Source organism: Schistocerca nitens, chromosome 5 (genome assembly GCF_023898315.1).
Source record: "Schistocerca nitens isolate TAMUIC-IGC-003100 chromosome 5, iqSchNite1.1, whole genome shotgun sequence".
Lineage (NCBI taxonomy): Eukaryota > Metazoa > Arthropoda > Insecta > Orthoptera > Acrididae > Schistocerca > Schistocerca nitens.
Genome location: NC_064618.1, coordinates 503,242,146 through 503,248,478, shown reverse-complemented (window position 1 = coordinate 503,248,478; position 6,333 = coordinate 503,242,146).

The following is a 6,333-nucleotide window of genomic DNA, read 5'->3' as shown; positions in this document are numbered from 1 at the left end:
TCCACAGAAACCTCGACGTTGACGTCCCGTATGAATGCCGTCACTTCAAACGCATTATGGAATGTCTTGACGTACGAACGATCAGTTTAGAAGCCTTCACTGAGTCAAGGAAAGAATGCTAATTCACTATCATAATTACTTCGTGCAGCTCAGTGGCCTGGTGCAAGTTTGCCTACGGACCCCACTTTGGCGACTTGCGTGTCCCTAAGCAACACGGGAAAGAAGGCCTACATTTTAATGTGGAATCTGAAGCACGTGTCATGTATGGTGATTCTCCAAATCACTATGAGGTGAGTGCCACATTAAAATGCAGACTGAAAAATCCGTGGTCCCATCGCTATTTGATCCCACGATCTTTCGGTTTCCTGGCACGCGCTTTACCTAATTTACTGATATAGAAGTATCATGGAAAAAATTAATTATTTGTCAACGGATTAGTCCATGACTGAGACTCTGTATTAATGTATCTATTGGCAGACATAAACACTTACCCGTTCGCAGCTGATACGTTTCGACCATCACCGCAAATATTCATATTTAACTCACTGAAAGGAATAATAAACAATGCAAATAGTATTGTGCGAATGCTTCGAATTTAAAAAAAAACTATATATAACTGAAAGGAATGGACAATGAGAAACAGCCATTGCAAACTGAATATCAGCAAAAGAAATAGATTAGGAAGTGAGACACAAACCAGTAGACGAGTTCTACGAGTTGGGCAGCAAAATAACTGCCGATTGTCGATGTGAAGGGCATAAGATGCAGTCTATCAATACCAAGAAAAACGGCATTTGCCCGGAATGTAGTCTTATGGATGGGAATCGTGGATGCTAAATAGTTCAGACAAGAAGAGAATAAACGGTTTTGAAATGTGGTGCTACAGAATGATGCTAAGAATCAGATTGGGAGAAAAAAATGGTTCAAATGGCTCTGAGCACTATGGGACTTAACTTCTGTGGTCATCAGTCCCCTAGAACTTAGAACTACTTAAACCTAAATAACCTAAGGACATCACACACATCCATGCCCGAGGCAGGATTCGAACCTGCGACCGGAGCGGTCACGCGGTTCCAGACTGAAGCGCCCAGACCGCACGGCTACACCGGCCGGCAGAGATTGGGAGATTGAGTAACTAATGAGGTGGTACTAAATCGAATTGGTGAAAGAAGAAATTTATGGCGCAACTTGAGTAAAAGAAGTGTTTTGGTTTACATAACACATTCTGAGGTGTCGAGGAATTGTTCCAACTTGGTAATGGAAGGATGTGGGAGGGGGGGAGGGGGTGTAAAATAAAAATTGTAGAGGGTGAATAAAGTAACCAGGTTTAAATTAATGTAGGTTGCGGTAGTCATGCAGAGATCAAGATGCTTTTGCGGCTTAGCCTTATACGGAGGTCTACATCTAACCGGTCTTCAACAACGGCGTCATAGGCGTATGTGAACAGGTACAAGTGATAGTTTCTTGCAATAGAAATGTTAAAATACGTCATTGTAAGAACTCCACGGTACAGAAATGGATTCTGAAACGCATAACTTTTACAGTGTTCAGTAGCCCGACTGTGTTGCCGACCACAGAAGTGCTACACAACAGTTTACAAATACCAAATATATCTACTAATCTGTAATGTATAAAGCAACAACAATAAATGATGAAGTAATATATTGCACTTTAAAATTATACTTCCTATGAGAGGGCCTTCGTCAATAGATAACGCATGACCACTCTATACGATTATTAAATGTTTTATGACCCGTTAGAACGGGACAAAAACTGAAGACGTCGGCACTCTTGTGGAAGAGTGGGGTGGGATACCTAACAAGAAGAAATGGAAGACAATGGAAGGATTCGTACAATGTTGTTCAAGGAACGGATAACGACTGGACGGCTGCATATGATACTTCTACTACATCTACACGCATAGTACGCAAGCAAGTTCGGCATATTACTGTTGTAGGATACAAATACTGTATGCGAAAGACGTACCCTGCTCGGATCTGTTCATCACAGATAGAAAACAATGACAATTGCCAGCACACGGCACACGTAACGAGCTTCACAATTAGAGATGACGGCATCATCCCACATCAAGGCTACAGACAAAAAGCTAGTGCCATCATAAAAACGCTGAATGATAGCGTTCGATGCCGCAGTAGTGAAATGAATAGTTACTTTATTCTACTATGACATGAAGAAGAATTTGAGGTACAGATAGAAGATAAAGAGAGTAAACAAATTATTACGTACTCTGGTGGCTTAAGTACCTATTTATAAACGAATTATCACCAAAATGACAATATTGTGCGCGCTCTCTCAATGGAAGAACACACACTTCTGAATCAACGCCTGTTTGATGTACAGGATCACGTCGGTAACAATAAAAAAAACTGAACGTACTAACCATCCATTCATGACAGACCTACATCAGGACAGGCGTATCCATAGTGAAGTTCAGGCCCCACAGCTAGCTTGTGTATCTTCTTAAAGACACAAGAGACAAGACTAGAAATTTAAAATTCAACGAATGTCACACTAAAAGTCTTTATCCGCAATGAAAGAAGCGACTACATCTACAGCTACATGATTACTCTGCAATTCACATTTAAGTGCTTGGCAGAGGGTTCATCGAACTACAATCGTACTATCTCTCTACCATTCCACTCCCGAACAGTGCGCGGGAAAAACGAACACCTAAACCTTTCTGTTCGAGCTCTGATTTCTCTTATTTTATTTTGATGATCATTCCTACCTATGTAGGTTGGGCTCAACGAAATATTTTCGCATTCGGAAGAGAAAGTTGGTGACTGAAATTTCGTAAATAGATCTCGCCGTGACGAAAAACGTCTTTGCTTTAATGACTTCCATTCCAACTCGCGTATCATATCTGCCACACACTCCCCCCTATTACGTGATAATACAAAACGAGCTGCCCTTTTTTTGCACCCTTTCGATGTCCTCCGTCATTCCCACCTGGTAAGGATCCCACACCGCGCAGCAATATTCTAACAGAGGACGAACGAGTGTAGTGTAAGCTGTCTCTTTAGTGGACTTGTTGCATCTACTAAGTGTACTGCCAGTGAAACGCAAACTTTGGCTCGCCTTCCCCACAATATTATCTATGTCGTCTTTCCAACTGAAGTTGTTCGTAATTATAACACCCAGGTACTCAGTTGAATTGACAGCCTTGAGAATTGTGCTATTTATGGAGTAATCGAATTTCAAAGGATTTCTTTTGAAACTCATGTGGATCACTTCACACTTTTCGTTATTTAGCGTCAACTGCCACCTGCCACACCATACAGCAATCCTTTCTAAATCACTTTGCAACTGATACTGGTCTTCGGATGACCTTACTAGACGGTAAATTACAGCATCATCTGCGAACAACCTAAGAGAACTGCTCAGATTGTCACCCAGGTCATTTATGTAGATCAGGAACAGCAGAGGTCCCAGGACGCTTCCCTGGGGAACACCTGATATCACTTCAGCTTTACTCGATGATTTGCCGTCTATTACTACGAACTGGGACCTTCCTGACAGGAAATCACTAATCCAGTCGCACAACTGAGACGATACCCCATAGGCCCTTAGCTTGATTAGAAGTCGCTTGTGAGGAACGGTGTCAAAAGATTTCCGGAAATCTAGAAATACGGAATCAACTTGAGATCCCATGGCGATAGCGGCCATTACTTCGTGCGAATAAAGAGCTAGCTGCGTTGCACAAGAACGATGTTTTCTGAAACCATGCTGATTACGTATCAATAGATCGTGCCCTTCGAGGTGATTCATAATGTTTGAATACAGTATATGCTCCAAAACCCTACTGCATACCGACGTCAATGATATAGGTCTGTAGTTCGATGGATTACTCCTACTACCCCTCTTAAACACTGGTGCGACCTGTGCGATTTTCCAATCTGTAGGTACAGATCTGTCGGTGAGCGAGCGGTTGTATATGATTACTAAGTAGGGAGCTATTGTATCAGCGTAATCTGAAAGGAACCTAATCGGTATACAATCTGGACCTGAAGACTTGCCCGTATCAAGCGATTTGAGTTGCTTCGCAACCCCTAAGGTATCTACTTATAAGAAACTCATGCTAGCAGCTGTTCGTGTTTCAAATTATGGAATATTCCATTCGTCTTCCCTGGTGAAGGAATTTCGGAAAACTGCGTTTTTTTTTGTGTGAGAAATCTTATGGGACTTAACCTGCTAAGGTCATCAGTCCCTAAGCTTACACACTACTTACCCTAAATTATCCTAAGGACAAACACACACACACACACACACACACACACACACACACACACACACACACACACACACACACACACACACACACACACACACACACACACACACCCATGCCCGAGGGTGGACTCGAACCTCCGCCGGGACCAGTCGCACAGCCCGTGACTGCAGGGCCCTAGACCGCTCGGCTAATCCCGCGCGGCGAAGATTATTTATTGAAATTTTTGTCTCATCTGTGTTACTGTGATTCCCAGGCACTCTCAAGGTAGACCACCATGCAGTGTTGCAACCGTATTCTAATGATTCCCATGTCAAATAGTTCAAGTACACAAATTTGACAATAGCATCTAAAGCAATCAGAAAAATTAAAAATTGTCACATCCCGATTATCCTTTCATTTGTATCCTCCTTAGCTGGGTTCTTGTGTAGATGTCATGCCACATACCCCTTACCTAAAGCAGTAGCCATCAAATGTTCACAGTCCACAGTATCTCATCGTACTGTGAGGAAGGGAGCAGGCGAAACCTATAACGTCAACGGTATTTACCCTCTACGATAACGGACACACACACGCTCTACACTTCACGTATTTAATGCTATGAAATGATTGCAGAGGTATAGAAATCTCTGTATAGCTACTGTGTAATATTCGTATTTCGTCACGAAGTGAAATTAGCTCTCTACAGCTGCTGGCAGTTGCCACATACATCGAGGAAACGTTGCTACAGTTGGCAGCGATGGCGAAGCGAACGAATTAAAACCAACTGTCTCATCATTTACAGTCTCAAATAGGGGGGTGGGGTTGCGCAGCAACAGAAACAATGTACGTTACACGTTCCTCAGTCTCTTCAGTGGAACTTTTTGGTCTCCATCAATTCTGAACATAGGCTGGGCAATTTCAATTAGTGGAAAAAATTTCTTACTGACAGTGGTCTGTCGACACATTTTGCCGTGCCTTCGAGAAGTTAAGAAGACGATGTGAGGGGTCTACTGCTTCGTTCAGTCACTAGTAGGTAGCTAATAGCTTACTAATGCCCTCCTGTATTAACTATGTGGCAGTCGATTCCTGTCCAGCGACTATGGGTCTAGAGCAGGAACTGTTGTATATTCGAGTGCAAGAACATATGTATTAGGTAAATCTTATTTTTTTCATGTTGGTTCACCTTGGGCAATGATGTAAGGCATGTGTAATCTTGATCTACAGAACAGTTTTGGTCGGTTGGCTATTTGATACACTCACCGTTGTGCGTGTGTTACTCAAATAGTTAAACTTTTCACAATTTATTGTTACAGGAATTCAAGTCAATGCCGGCTGGTTTATAAAACGACCGCTCCTTCATTTTCAACTGTTGAGAAATCGGCGGTTAAATTCAAACCTGTGTTGACTATGATGTACTTCAAGGTCTTCCCACAACTGCAATCCTATCACAACATCAAAATGCACGGTAGTGGTCGACTGGTGATTAAAGGTACACGAAATAACTGACTCCATCAGAACGAAGAGCAATACACATCTTTCCTACAGATCTAAGTATGGTTTGTTGAATTCTGACCAAAAGCATATGCGGTAAAGATTTTTTCAACGTAGTATTCTTCCATATCACGTCAGACATGTAACAGTTATCAAACCAGTGGGTGGGATATGAAAGAAAAAAATAACCAAACAGGTTCTAGATTAGAACAAAACATTTTCTTCATAGAGTAAATCAACGGCCCACAATGGTGTCTTGGAACAGAAAAACGAAAAGGTGTAATGACCGTATTAGAAGAACATGTACCCCATTCACCAGTTTTTGCAAACTATGACTTTCAGAAACACCAACATCAATAAAGTCTTAAAACTTGTGGTTGAGACGCGTGTGAAATGCCGAGACCAGGTTTTTTCAAGCGCAACTGCAATTATTGCAGACCTTACAGAATCGCACTTCCGCCGTGGCATTCACTATAAGAGGAGTACGCGATATTTGCGTTTTTCTTTACCTACGTCTCACTCAGTACCTTTTTATTAGTTACTCGATCGACCCACTTACACTTCATCATTCTTTTGTAGTGCCACATCTAAAAAGCTTACATTCTCTTCTC